We start from the raw sequence: 15,605 nt of genomic DNA, 5'->3' as shown, positions 1-15,605 counted from the left end.
CAATGGACGCTGGGCCACGGCTCCCCGGAGCACTGCTCCGCCACGTGATCGGCAACGCGCCCGGAGTGATCGGGCTGCGGGCCAGGGTCCCGGAAAGGGGTGGTGGGTCACCGTTTCATCAGAAGCCCGAGGACAGGCGCCAGGGGGCAGGGGCAACTTCCTATAGGAGAGCGTCCCGTTAGAATGACAGGGCTGTTGTTGCAAAGGACTGACAGCCGTGGCACAGAGCGTCCCAGATATGGAGGGTTTCACAGGTAGGTACACTTTAGAAGAAATGTCCTGACGTGAGTCTGTTACAATCACTACCTAAATCTACAGGGCCTCGGTGACACATATTACACACCTTAAGGTCTATAGAAAATGATTCTAGAAAAAAAAAACCTTAAAGAGTTTAAATCAGAGGCTCTTCTTTTTTTCAGTTTACATGTAACTTGATCTGAACTAGCCACTTCAGACATAAGGCTACCAGTTTTCTAATTTTAATAACCAGTAAAGTTTTCGAAAAAAATATTAGAAATTGATATAGGATTGCCAACTTTTTAAACTGCCAAGAAAGACATTAAAATAAACAAACCCTACCGTGTTCTATTACCATCCTTTTATTTTATTTTATTTATTTATTTGAGACAGAGACTTGCTCTGTCGCCAGGCTGGAGTGCAGTGGTACAATCTTGACTCACTGCAACCTCCGCCTCCTGGGTTCAAGAGATTCTTCCACCTCAGCCTCCCGAGTAGCTGGGACCACAAGCGCGTGCCACCATGCCCGGCTAATTTTTGTATTTTTAGTAGAGACGGGGTTTCACCATGTTGGCCAGAATGGTCTCGATCTGTTGACCTCGTGATCTGCCCACCTCGGCCTGCCAAAGTGCTGGGATTATAGGTGTGAGCCACCACACCCGGCCTTATTTTTATTTTTAAAAGTACTCTTTAATAGCAATAACAACAAAATGCAGAAAGGGTGTAAAGAAAGACCAGTTTTTCCCATTGGATATGTGTAGCTTTCTGAAAACTGATTATGTTGAATATGGCAGTTGGGAAATTTACTCTAAGGGATATAAGCTCAACTTCCAGTTTTACTAGGAATGCAAGCCTAAAACACTAATCGGCGACAATAATCCAATACAAGCCTTTAGCTCTATAGAAAGCTTTCCTGGAGGGAGTCTTCCTATCTGAAGGGTGATTATTAATCTTATTCCTTCTTTTCAGATGGGCAGATCTGATAAGGGACCACCTGTGAAATCAGCTATTGGTAGGTGGTTAGCAAATAGCGTTTCTATGCAATATTCCCTCTGCCAACTTTAAATCTCCTCTTGTTAGGTGATGAGTAGGTTGAAGATTTTTAAACCAAGTACTGGCTAAGTTTCTCAAGTGTAGTGAGCATGCTGGAGGAGTGGGCAAAGATGAAGAGCCAACAGGTATTACAAAAGGTATGCAGGCAAAGAGTAATCCGAACCACACCAGGAAAGAGTTGGGACAAGTAAATACAGCTTTGTAGCATTAGGGTTTGGAAGCATTTTTCTTGCATGGATCTAGGAAACCATAGACAATAATTTCCCCTGTGGTTTAGATGACTATTTCAGACCAGGAGAGAGGGATTAAACTTAGTTGTGGCACACCACAGTCTTAGTAGGTAGGAGGGTGGCATCTGAGTTTGAAAAGAGCACAGTCTTTGCCATCAGGATAGAGTTGAGATGCAAGCTCAGAGGGTGGCTTCAGCAGGAGACACAGCGGTCCAGAGCCCACCCTCAGACACAAACCTGCCTTACCTTCTCATTTTATGGCAACAAAGAGGGAAAGTGAAAATGGAAAATTTCAATGCTTAGTACATCAGTCAATGCACACCAAGTTCCCTCTATTATATCTGGCATTGGGTTTTAGCTTTAATTTCATTTAATAACCCTCCTCCCCTAACCAAACCAAACCACCCAAACCAAAACAGAAAACACTAAACCAGAAAACAGCAGTGGCTAAGCATAGCAAATTATTATTCATCCATAAACTGCTCTTTTTCATGGCTATTAGTGGTAGCACTGTCCATCTTCTTCCTTGCATTTAGGCTTATGTGTGGCTTCTTCAGTCCTCTCTTCATTCATTCATGTATTCACTTCTTTATTCAACAACATATTACTAAGGAACCCCCTTAAGCCTGGAGGCTGAACATGGAAAAAATAAGTGAAATATAATTTTACCCCTGAGAAGCTCATAGGCTAAAAAATATGGATTTGGAATAAATGTATGTTAAGGTAAGTCTCTGTGTTAGGGGAGTTAAGAGAAAGACTCTATGTGTTTAGCAGCAGAGTGGGTGGGGAAGGGGATGACCAGAGGATGCTCCCGGAGATGAGACCATTGAGCAGGATCCTGGAGGAGGAGTTAAAGGGTCATGTCAGGGAGCATGGCAGGAATTGGCAAAGATGCAGAGTTTGGTAAGTACCCAAAGTATTTCCACTCTGCTGATTAAAAGTTAGGTCTTCTTTCTGGCTTAAATATTAAACAATGTTCCTTTATACCAGTGTTCACATCAGCTTTCTGCTCATCCAGAAAGTTTTAAAAAAGATTGCAAATGTTTTATCTCCTTCTCAACTTAATGCATTTCAAAAACAGCTCAGACCTAGTCCTATTCTCATCGGAGATTTTGGAAGAGAAATCTTTCTTCTTATTACTATTTTTTTGACTTCTAACTTGCCTCTCTTTGAATGAAAATGATTGCAAAATTAATGTAAATAAAAATAACCAGCCTTGGGAGTCAGAACTAAAGAAGAGAACATTCTTTTGCTTGATCAGAATAGTAAGTGGGAAAGACTGCTTCCAAACTGCCCAAGTCAATTTATATTTAGCCGAGTGGAGTTGTTTGCACCTGTCAGAGCTGCAGACGTGTTCTGGCGCATTATGTTACCTGGGGCCCCCTGCCCCTCTCTCAGATTTGACTGACATTGACTTGCAAGGTCATGTTTTATAGGGACAGGCAGAGAAATACTTCCAAAGGAACTCTGTAAGCCTCTGTCTGCAGATAAACAGACAGAGTCCTCTGTGTCCTTAGCATGTGAGAAGATCTTGAGTGGCTTACACTCCAAAGCTCCTAGAGCCCATTTGGGCATTTTTCTTACCGTTGAGGGCTTTTGAGTTCCTGAGTGAGGTTGATAAATGGATTACTTGTTTGAAAGCTGTGTGACTACAGAACTGCTTTTATTCTACAACTTCATACTTTGTGCAGTGCTTTGTGTGAGCCCGATGTATTTTCTTTTCTTTAATTTGTGGTGTTTATTCTTTTTTATGATTACAGTTGACTTTTGAACAATCTGGGGGCTAGGGGCATGAACTCCCTGTGCAGCTGAAAATCAACATAGAATATTGACTTGCCAAAAACTTCACTACAATAGCCTGCTGTCGACCTGAAGCCTTACCAGTAACATCAGCAATTAACACATATTTTGTATGTTATATGTATTCTATGCTGTAGTTTTACGATAAAGTAAGCTGGAGAAATGAAAATTTTAAGGAAATCATAAGGAAGAGAAAATATGTTGGCTAGGTATGGTGGCTCATGCCTGTAATCCCAGCACTTTGGGGGCCCAGGTGGGCAGATTGATTGAGCCCAGGAGTTCAAGACCAGCCTGGACAACATGGTGAAACCCTGTATCTACAAAAAATACAAAAAGTAGCCAGGCATGGTGGCACGGACCTGTAATTCCAGCTACTCAGGAGGCTGAGGTAGGAGAATCATGTGAACCTGGGGAGATCAAGGCTGCAGTGAGCCGTGAAAGCACCACTGCACTCGGGCTTTGGTGACAGAGCAAGCCTCTGTCTCAAAAAAGAAAGAAACAAAATGTATTTAGTATTCATTAAGTGGAAGTGGATTGTCATAAAGGTCTTCATCTTGGTTGTCTTCATGTTGAGTAGGCTGAGAAGGAGAAGGAAGTGAAGGGGTTGGTCTTGCTGTCTCACGAGTGTCAGAGGCAGAAGAAAATCCAAGTGTAAGTGGACCTATGCGGTTCAAACCCATGTTGTTCAGAGGCCAACTAATACTAATACAACGTATTAGTATTAGACATTGTGGAAAATATAGAAAATACAGAAAAATATAAAGATCAAAATAGAATCAGTACTACCCAATGATAACTACCATCATAATTCACTTTATTTTCTTTCAGTATTTATTCTGTGCATAGACATTATATTATCTGAATCATAGTGTGAATATATGTATATAGTTTAATATCTTCATTTTTATTCATGACTGCTTCTCATTTTGGGTATATTAGTATTATAGTTTTCCTGACATATGCTTTTTACTGCCTGTATAATATTCTTTCACATAGAGAGATCATACTTTATTTAACTATTTTCTTATTGTGGGACACTTAGATTTTTCTTCCCAAATGTTCCCTATTGTAAACATATTAGTTTGGTGCAAAAGTAATTGTGGTTTTTGCCATTAAAGGCAACGGCGAAAACCACAGTTAATTTTGCACCAACCTAATACTTCAATAAGCATCTTTATATTTAAATTTTGTCCATGTTCCTGGCTATTTCCTACAACTCTATTTCCTACAGGGGATAGATATTCTTCAGGCTGGATTTATATTGCCAAATTTGAATACTAACCTTTTAGAAAGGTTAGTATTGACCTTTCATTCTTGCTACTGGGAAAAACTAAGTTAAATAATCTCAATAAGGTCTTGGTTTGTGGACTTGGGGCAAATTATATCTCATCTTGCAAAATAGCCAAATGAGAATTTTTATAAATGAATCATTTACTGTATGCCTGGGTAAAAATAGCTGCACACCTTATCTAGTGCTTTAGCTTTGAATCTCAAAGTACACAGACAATTTGTGTTATGAATAAGGACTTCATAACCCATTTTATTGACTTAAATAGTATTAAGTGGTGGCTGGTCAGGGAGAAGGTGGAGAGGCTGGAAACCAGGGAATACTACCTTGCCAAAGGCTTAAACGCCATTAGGCAGAGCCAGTATATATTTATATTCTTTGCTTATTCATCCTGTGTTCATAAATTATATTTAAACATGTAACTCTATATACGTATAATGCAAGGCATAGCAAAGTTGCATGCAGAATTTCTTGACAAGTGGCATGCATTTTTGTGAGGAGAAAAATATGTCAAACTGCCTTTAGGACTGTAACTGACCACTTGGCTGTTGCATGCTTCGTGCCTCAGGTCTGGGATGTTTCTCTTGCACGCCTCTGGAATCAAGTGACTCTGATACTGCAAGCACTTCAGAGTATGTATAAGCAATTTCATCTGGTTTCATCCTATGTTTACAAAACTGCCTGGATCATATTTACAAACATGCAATGATATATATTTATATTAAGAAAACAACGATTCCCTTGAAAGATGAGGGAAAACAAACTAAGTATTTATGTGCAATGAGTCCTAAGTGTACACCACTATGTTTTCCATCAGCCTTTGATTTTCTGTCACTCCTCTTTTTCTTTGAAATTTAGAGTCAGAAGTGAACTGACTTCATGGTTTTCCTCATGATTATTTGATATCCTCTAGAGAATTACGACTTAAAGACTTCATTCTTTCTTCTCAAAACTCATGTTAAAGATTTCACCAAGCAGAGCCACAGGCTATTTTGGAGTTTCAAATGGAGCAGTTAAAACTAGGAGGTCACACACATTGAGATTATTCCTTCAACCCCCGGCTTGTGTGCCTGAGGAGACACGCATCTCAGAGGGCAGAGGGGCAGCCGTTGCCTAATGAGGCTATTTCACCTACTGTATAATAAAATGTGGAGGACAATAGCGCGTTTGTTATAAAGACTACTTGAGTTTGTTATACAGTTATTCTTCACCAAAAACAACAACCTGATAACTCACAATGTGAGTCTTACTTGGTAGATAGCCAGGGCTATAAAATATACAAAGCCAGACTTTGCCATTATTTCCGTCTGAACCTTAGAGATTGCTATAACCATACATTCAGCCTTAACAAAGGTATTTGGCACCATTCTCATTTTTTTTTTCTGTTAATTCTTTGGTCACTTTCAAATGCAAAGTCCTCCAAAGTGGAGGGTTGTTTGTCTCTTATTTTACTCAAGGCCCTTTTTCCAAAAAGAGAAGTTATCCTTTCTTCCTTGAATTTAACCTTTATTCTTTTTTCTTCCCACCTCCTTTTAAAAAGTATTCCTCCTTAGTTTAAAAAATCTAGAAATTTTTCTCTTATAATTTTGCAAGACTAGTAAATAAGCAATTCTCTTTGTCATTCTCCCCTCTTATAAATCAGCATTGTTTATCAACTTTTAGGAACAATCCCAAGACATAGTTTATGAAAAAAAAAGGGACTGATTGCAAAATAAGTAAGGAAGTTTCTGGTTTAACTTCCTGCTGAAATTCCTAGGAAGAAAGACAAAAAGCTGAAGACTCACATAACCCTCATGCCCTAGCGATAATGAAGTGTAGCGTAAGAGCTCAGTCACCTGGTGGTCTTGGATGAGTATGCTGACTCTGCCACAATGAGCTATGGACCTTGGGGGAATTTACCTGCCAACTTTGCACCTCTGTTTCCAGATCTATAAAATGGGAATACTAATGCCTGCTTGGTAGGGTTATTCTGAGGATTTCCTGGAACAATATTTATGTATAACCAGGATAACTTGCTCCATAAAACCTAAGTGCAAAAAAGTCACATTTCTTGATTATTTAAATATAGTGAAATCTGGAACTGAACCCTCCACCTACTAAGGCCAGCAAGAAGCTAAATGTCAACTGGTTTATGCAGCTCTTGGAACTGGGAACAGACCTTTTGTTCCTCGACTCTGTGGTCACAGCCCTTAGCACTGCTCCTTCTGCAGTCCAGCCTCTGTGCAGGTCAGGTGCTCACCACCCACTCAGCCTAGTGCTCAAGGCAGGCTTTGGTGATGATCACTTAGCTGGCCTGACATGAAACTCATGCACCCTCAGAGAGAAGCCTCTTCCAGAATATTGCACTCAGATGGGGTGTCCTACCACCTGCAGAAACTTCAGTCCCACAGCTCGCAGACTCTAGGGATTCACTCCCTTTCTGGGCTGGATCTTTCTGTAAATCCACAAAAGTACCAGGCTGGAGCCCCTCCCACTTTGGGACAGTTCTGGCCCCTTCCTGGGAGGGTCCATAATTCCCAAACAAATGCTTTATGGAAGTAGTTTCTCCAGAGGCTCCTGGAACATGAAGGAGCTGTTAGCACCACTTTGGGGCTAAAAGAGCCAAGACTTTGGAAAACAAAGACCTACCTTTCCCTCCAGTGTAAGATGTTGGGGTATATGAGAATGAAACACAAATTTACACCCCGACACATTTGTAAACTATCAAGTGCATGGTAATTATTCCAAGGGCATCACCAGTTTGCTAAATACCTTCTCTGAAACAGTTTTACTACAGGAAACAAAAGAAAATTTTAAAACTATCTTGGATTGCAAGAAGACATGGTCTATGAATTACAGAAAACCACACAGAGAAAAGATGAAAAGTTAGGAAGACAAGATACAAAGAGAGATGAGATAAGAATGGATGACAAAAAAATGGAATCAAAGATTAAAATCCCTCGTGGAGGTGGAAAGAAGCAAAATTGACAGTGTAGAAAATGGAAACATTGATTTGGAGGCAAACCTTGAGAGGTCTTTTAGGCTATACAGGAAAAGAACCTAGAATTAGACATGATAAGTGAAAATAAATGTTACTAAGAAAAGTGATAGATACTGATAAATAAAAAGAATGGGAATTCAGTTTAAGACTTACAGTGTTACTAATCAAAAACCAGAACTACAGAAATAAGTGATGACTTTATTGAAGAAAACGTTTCCAGGCTGGAAAAAGATTGGAGTGTATAGATTGGGCTCACAAATTCCAGGTGAAATCAATTTTAAAACACCCACACCTAGACACATATTGACAACATATTTTAGTTCCAAAGACCAAAAAAAAAAAAAGTGCTGCAAGTATTCAGACGGGAAATACCACCCCCAACCCCAAACAAGTTTTTGATGGAAGAACAAATACCAGACTGACTTCTGACCTCTCTGTACTACTACAGTCAGAAAACAATGGAGAGGCACCTAAAAGCATTTTATATTCAGCCAAGTTGACTTTCATGTGTAAATGACCTTGCTTCCTAATACTCCCTAGTTTTATTACCATAATATAGCAATGAGAATGATTAGTACTCAAAAGAGTGGGTATTGTATGTTATCCACCATGGTAATTTAGTTTGTTGATGACATTCTAAAGTTACATGTAAATGCCAATTTTATGCCTCACCATCTCTCTGTGTGTGTTTGAGTCTGGTTTTAATGATCCTCTAATCTGGCAGTGATAGTGTTATTTGCTGCTGAGAAAAGAGGTCTCTCTCCCAATGACTTCTTTAACCTTATCTCTCCCACTCCAAGTGTGGTCCTATTGTTTGCCTTGCCACTGGGAATTTCTACTTTGTGGGCGTAGTGTTTGCTCAGGTGGAAGAGCTCCACATAGCAAGTCTTTGTCCCTTAATTTTACTCCAAATGCTAAGACTTTGATTTATGAATCATATTGAAAAACCAGGGATTATTAGAGTTTAAAGGACCCTTCTGGGTAGCATCCTTAGTTTACAGGTGATAAAACAGACCCAGAAAAGAGCCATCACTTGTTTAGAGTCACAGATTCAGATACTGTTTGTGTTAGGGCCAGCTAGGCTCCTGGTTTTTCTGCATCCCTCACCAGGCTGACACTGATGGACAAGGTCTATTGGCAGGCCCAAGTGATCCCATCTTCACCATGATGAAGAAGTTTGTGAGTGCCAGGGTCCAAAGCCCGTGGAATGGCCAAAGGCAAGCTAATGTCCCATGATAAAAAAGTCAGTGAATTTCCAACAATAAGCAGAGGCACACCTTCAACATGGCACGTTGGAGCCACTGAAAACTCAAGGTACTCATTACAGAACAGTTCAAGGATACAGAAGACATGATCCTGCCAGTGTTTCAAAGGTCTTAGAAGTTTTGACTTTTGCCAGGGGCATAGTAACTCACCCCTGTAATCCCACCTACTCAGGAGGCTGAGGAGTTCAAGACCAGCCTGGGAAGTATAGTGAAACCCTGCCAAAAAAAAAAGAAAGAAAGAAAGAAAAGTTTGACTTTTAAGGGCTCTAGTAACAAAACTTCCTTTCTAAGCAAGCAGACTTGGCTCATGACACCTGACATCCTTTCATCAAACACTGGTTCAGATTCAAGGGGCAAAATCATCTCCTGCATTTGTAGATTTCGTAGCTTCTCTTCTTAGGTGAGTCATAACTCTTTAGGTTGCAAAAGACAGGAACCCTGCTCTAACTAGCCTAATCTAACAAACCAAAAGAAGAAATGAACTGGTTCATAAGCAAATACCAGGAAGACAGGGGCAGAATTGGGCCAAGAATTAATTTCTTCACATCGCAGGGAACATGGCTGCTCACATCTCTCGGCCAACATCAACCCCACTTAAAGAGCAGAGAGGAAAGAGGGCATCTTCTACCTGTTTTAAGTGTACAAAATTCCCAGGGGGGACACTGGTGGCTGCATAACTGTGGCCAGAGGGATGACCCAGCCTGGTTCCATGCTTACCACTCTGTTAAGGAGCATTTTCTGTCACTAAATTTAAAAAAGTGGGCAGGAAATGGGCACAGTGCAGATCTAAACAATAGCCACTACATTATCGGTAGCAAGTGTTGGTTACTACGGAGTTTATTATCCACCTGCTGTTATTGCCAAATATCTTGTGCTTCCAAGAAAGGAGAAAAGAAATGAATAATTCCCCTACATTGCCTTCACCTTGGTCATAACCAAGCCCACTTCTGGAAGATACAGGACACTCTCCAGCCTGCCTCCTGCTCAGGAAAGACTTCAGAGAGCACGAGGGCTTAGGAACCTGTATGTGTAAGCAGGTGTCCACTGTGCTTTGTGGAGACTTTCTCCTCTCTTTTGGAGCCGCTTTGTATTAGTCCGTTTTCATTTTGTTGATAAAAACCTACCAGAGACTGGGTAATTTATAAAGAGAAAGAGGTTTAATGGACTCACAGCACAGTTTTACGTGGCTGGGGAGGCCTCACAATCATGGCGGAAGGGGGAAGGCACGTCTTACATGGCAGCAGATGAGAAAGAATGAGAGTCAAGTGAAAGGGGAAACTCCTTATCAAAACATGAGATGTTGTGAGACTTATGCATCACCACGAGAATGGGATGGGGGAACCACCCCCGTGATTCAATTATCTCCCACCAGGTCCCTCCCACAACACCTGGGGATTATGGGCCCTACAATTCAAGATGAGATTTAGATGGGGACACAGTCAAACCATATTACCTTTCCAGGGGTCTTGGTGGTCTCTCTCCCTTCCCCTGGATAAGCCAGTCAGCAGTAGGGAGGGCAGGATGGTGTGTTCAGGTCTTAAGAAACAAGTTCTCTTGGTACCAGGTGAGAAACAAGCTCATTGTGGGGTCTTTACCAGTGAGGAGACACTCAAGTAAGTCTCCAAGATGATGCCTCATGCTCTATTGGGCAGGCGATGGGAATGTGTCAGCCTTGGAAGGTGTGGCTGTGAGCAGCGTCAGCAACCCAGGTGAGACCTTGTGTCTGTCATCAACAAACTGGCTAGTGCATTTTAAGCAAAGCAGGAGCCGTGACCCCCACAGGTGAAAGCCCTCTGGTCAGCTCATTACTATTTTTTTATGTGTCACAGCCTCAATCTAAATAGTAAGGACTATTACTTTTTTTGAGCATTCATGGTGCACAGACACTTTACATACTTGATACCAATATCCTGAAAGTTACGTATTTTTGTTTAACCCCCTTTCATAGGTAAGAAAAGTGAAACTCAGAGAAGTTTAGTAACTCATCTAAGATCACACAGCAGTGAGTAGCAGAGCCTTGATTCAAAGTAAAATCTGACCCCAAAGTCCAGGCTGTTTCCACCACACAAGGCTGCAGCTCTCAGCGAGCAGATGAAAGAGGGTGATGGTCTCACTTTGGGGACACCTTGTCTTTCTTCCCCAGTCTGCCTGATTGAATTCTAGGGCCTTCACTGGGCCTCAGCAGAATAAATTTGGGGTTTTGCAAACATAGCCCTTAATTCAATTTGACTGCTAGGACAACCACCTCATTCACAAGCAGGAGGTAATAAGAAGATGATTAAGTTACTCGTGGTGGCTACGGCTCTGGCTGGAGGAGGGGCGGTTTACAGCCTCCCTGGATGGCTGCCTCAGAGCAGGCGGGAAGGAAGTCTGGGGAGGTGGAGAGAGAAACCATGAGAGAGGACACTTGGGGAGGCAGGTTTCTAAGGTTTGTGCGGGCTGCAAGGGAAAAGCCACACAATGGATGAACACATGCCAAATATCTCTGTTTCCAGGAGGAAGCCACACATGGAAAAAAATTCTACCCTAAACAGTTCTCAAGTACACCCACGTCCTGAAACAGCATGAAAAATAAATTAACAAATAGCCTGCTATAAACACAGTGGAGGTGGGAAATTCTGTAGTAAACCGGAAAGGAATTCATCTTATTCAAACCTGCTTTGAGGAGGTTGTCTAGGGTGGGTGAATACTTTGAGGCCAGGGCAGCTAGCCATCACTGGCATCTCTGTCTTTGTCACATCTGGGGGCCCAGAGCTGTAAGGTGCAGAGAGTGTGTCACACTTGGGCCCATGTTTAGTGGGAGTCAGGAGGGGAGTGGAGGCTCTTGGGTGGCTGAGCCCTGTCTTCTCATCTGCAGTCTCACTTCATGGCCCCCAGCCAGGACTGGCACTTGTCACACAGCATGTGAAGCAAGTGACTCTTGCAAGAAGAAAGTGTGATCAGGAGTGGGGCACAGTTTGCCAGTTGGTCATCTTGCATGTGAATCCTATGTCCCACTGACCTTTGTGCCTTGAGAACTTCCTGGATCTCAAAATACAGAGTATTTCCTCCGGGGGGATCATACCAGCCTCAAAGACATCTTGCCAAAACAAAAATTAACTTTAATTTGAATTTACACTAATTTAAAACATGAATATGTGCCATCTGGCATTTTTATAAATAAGATGATATGTTGCTGAAACAAGTAATGAAAATGTCAAGGCTTCCCAGATCACTGGACGGTCATGAGTTTAGGGTTCTACAGGGACTGTGGGGAAACCTCTGTTGGGACAAATGTTCCTAGTGCTTTTGTGGCCACTTCCAGCTACAGAACAAGAATGCAGAAGACTCTACACTTGTGCCACTCACTAGCAGGGACGCCCACCTCTTCTCCCAGGGGAGGCAGGACATGGGCTGTGACCTCCTTCCTTGCAGTGCACAGGGGCTTCAAGATTTCCTGACTCTCTCTCTCCGTTTGGCAAATATTTAAAGATCTTTATAAATGTATTTAATACCGATTTGTTTAAACAACACTTTTGATTAAGAAATGACCAAAATTGGAAACAGGAAAATTATTTTATCTCTAGAGAAACATTGGAGGAACGATATGATCGTGGAAAGAAACAAGGAAAAATAAGAAATAAGCCAGGTAAGTTATTGTTTCCAAAAGTGCTTGGATAGAACACTAGTCCTGAGAGAAGTTCATCACAAAAAGTATTCTGGGATCAAAACCAGGTTCACTCTATTGTTGATGGGCATGGGTCGATTCTGTGTCCTTGCTATTATGAATAGTGCTGCAATGAACATATGTGTGCATGTATCTTTGTAATAGAATGATTTACGTTCCTTTGGATATACACCCAGTAATGGGATTGCTGGGTCAAATGGTGTTTCTGGTTCTAGATCTTTGGTACATATACACCATGGGATACTATGCAGCCATTAAAAGGAATGAGATCATGTTCTTTGCAGGGACATGGATGAAGCTGGAAGCCATTATCCTCAGCAAACTAATGCAAAAACAGAAAACAAAAACCACTTATAAGTGGGAGCTGAACAACGAGAACATATGGACACGGGAAGGGGAACAACATGCACTAGATCCTGTTGGAGGATGTGGTGGGGAGGGAGAGTATTCGGGAAAATAGCTAATGCCTGCTGGGCTTAATACCTACATGATGAGGGAATAGGTGCAGGAAATCACCATGGCACACGTTTACCCATGTTACAAACCTGCATGTCCTGCACATGTACCCAAGAACTAAAAATTAAAATTAAAAAAAAACACAGGCTCAGAGGAGTCCTGCATCATGAGACTAGCTAGCTTTAGTTAACCTGGCACTTCACAAACTGACCCAAGAACTCATGGTTCTTGCAAAGCTGCAGTTTACTGTATGGAAAGGTGGGAAAGACATCTGAATGGACACAGGTGAATGTCTTATTTCCATTTGGGCTGCTATAACAAAATACCATACACAGAGTGGCTTATAAATAACACACACATTTACTGCTCACAGTTCTGGAGGGTGGAAAGTCCAAGATCAAGGTGCCGGTAGATTTGGTGTCTGGTGAAGTTTCGCTTCCTCATGGACAGTGTCATCTTACTGTGTCCTCATGTGGTTGAAGGGGCAAAGGAGCTCTCTCTGGCCTCTTTTATATGGATGCTGATCTCATTCATGAGGGTTCTGCCCTCCCATAACCTAATCACCACCTCTTGGCTCTAACTCCTAATACCATCATCTTGGGGGTTAGGACTTCCACATATGAATTTTGGGGTCATGAAAACATTCAGACCATAGCAGTGAGTATGAATGAAATTTTAGGAAGGAAAGTCCAACAGAATTGGGAAATGCATTACGCATGATTCAACTCTGTGCACTCTTAGGCCTCGAGAGAACAAGGAGGGAAACAACTCCAACATATTATGTGCTGAGCACTTTTTTCTATAGCAGGACAGGGAGAAGGATGCCTTCTTCCACCCAAGCACTGAACCAAACCACAGTAGAAGAAACAGACCCAAATGAGAGAGATTCAACTGACTAGTTTAAGGCTTATCAGTAAGGAACAAAGACACCAAAATAGCCCATCCTTGCACAAACACAGACATACAGAGACAACGCACAAGTGCGTCACTTATACCAGCACAGGTGCTCGCAAGAAACCCAATGCAGATGTAACAGGGAAAACTCTTTTAAAAATAGAGGATTTTCATCTTTGTAGTATCCACATTTATTCACTCATTTATTCAATGCAATTTATGTGCCTGATGCTTGGTCAGGGCTGAGGACGTGGAGTGGACAAGTCAGGATTGCTGCAGTGATGTGTGCTCACCCTTGGACAGAGGAGTGACTGTCAACAAATCACTACAGGCCCATATGTTAGGTTCTTTAATAGTACGGGGACTGGAACTACTGGATGGAACCCAAAATGCAGTCACCCAAATGTATCATGTCCATTTTGATCCCTACAGCAATTAAGCCTTGCTTTCACAGCCGCTGAAGCAAACCACCAGATGGTTGTTTAATTGTTTATAAAACCAAACATTAACTACTGGGCTTGGCAACATATCTCTTTTCCTGAAGCCTCTCAAAGCAGATGTCAAACAAAACACTGGAAGTTGCTGAGAAACATCAAAAGATCAAAGGTCGAATCTTGGAATTCAGATCTGTCATTGACCTGCTTTACAACTTCTGTCGAACTGCAATATGGTAAGATTGTTCTTGTGTTTCACAGCAGCGTTGCATGGAATGACTAATGGTCTTTAGTTGCTTCTAGTGTAGGTGGTAAAATGGAAAGCTGTTCACAAAACCCCTTTCTAGCAAAGATGCGTCTCTGTCAAGTCACGTATGTTGGCCAGAGGTGTGTTTAGGGAACTTGGCCCTCTTCAGAAATATACAGTCTCCTTGTTCCTGGCCACATTTTAATGTTGCCCTGCCTTTTAGCTTATGAAGCTTCAGGCTCTCTATACAAATGCTGTCCATTTTAATAGAGGGCTAATTGCAGTAATGGGCATGGCACTTATGTCTGTAATCATCGCATCAACACCACTTGGCTTAATCCTTGAAAATGGACAACAAGCTATTACTAAACCATAAAAACCGCAAATTCTGTGTGCTGACCTAGAGACACCTCCAATCAATGAGAAGCAGCCTGAGAACCACCAAAGGCTCTTCAATGTTCAGCTGTCACCAACATTCCCCAAGAACTTCAAAGATTTTAGAGGCCAACACTTCCACGCATGTGTCTCTTGGTGTTGCTGCTGTTTACACTTTGAGGACACTGGACACTGATCCTGTTTCAGGGGGACCCAAGCTAAAGGTTCTGCCCTAGGTGTGGTAAGTATCTGCTGATGCGTAGTATGCACACAGCCTTGGCAGGCCTCCCCACCCTCTGCGTGGGGAACAGATAGCTCCCACTGCAATCATCCTTCCCCAGCAGCCTCTTCCTTATCCTCCTGGGTTCAACTTCAATGTCACAAGCGCAGACTTTGAGACTCCAGGACTTACACCAGCACCCATGCTCCCTCCTGGTTCCCAGGCCTTCAGTCTTAGAGTGGGGGTTATGGGATTGGCTGTCCTAATAAAGGGTAAGATAGATATAGCCTTTTATATATAGTATATAACACAGTGGCTCTCTGTCTGCATGATTTCTGAATGTTCTGATTCAACCAACCATGGATCAAAAGTACTCAAAGAAATAGAAAAATAACAATACAACAATACAAATAATACAAATAAAAAAGACAGTATAACAACTATTTACATATCATTTAC

The 15,605-nt window shown here is 41.8% G+C and overlaps 1 long non-coding RNA gene across 3 annotated transcripts; it reads left to right on the top strand.

Moving 5' to 3' along the window:
• Window positions 1-55: 55 nt before the first annotated feature.
• LOC135271462 (uncharacterized) lies at window positions 56-15,587 on the top strand. Of its 3 annotated transcripts, none has more exons than XR_010339612.1 (6): window positions 56-254; window positions 2,057-2,243; window positions 3,281-3,430; window positions 3,895-3,971; window positions 13,785-15,167; window positions 15,268-15,587. It is a non-coding gene; the product is annotated as an uncharacterized LOC135271462 (long non-coding RNA). The 3 variants fall into 3 exon arrangements; XR_010339613.1 differs by having other exon boundaries at window positions 13,782-15,167; window positions 15,271-15,587; XR_010339614.1 differs by lacking the exon at window positions 2,057-2,243 and having other exon boundaries at window positions 13,782-15,167; window positions 15,271-15,587.
• Window positions 15,588-15,605: the final 18 nt, after the last annotated feature.

The sequence above is a fragment of the Aotus nancymaae genome, unplaced genomic scaffold, assembly GCF_030222135.1.
Source record: "Aotus nancymaae isolate 86718 unplaced genomic scaffold, 86718_ANA_hifiasm-v0.15.2.pri h1tg000079l, whole genome shotgun sequence".
Lineage (NCBI taxonomy): Eukaryota > Metazoa > Chordata > Mammalia > Primates > Aotidae > Aotus > Aotus nancymaae.
The sequence above is the reverse complement of the archived record's forward strand: the minus strand, read 5'-3'. Positions and strand labels throughout refer to the sequence as shown.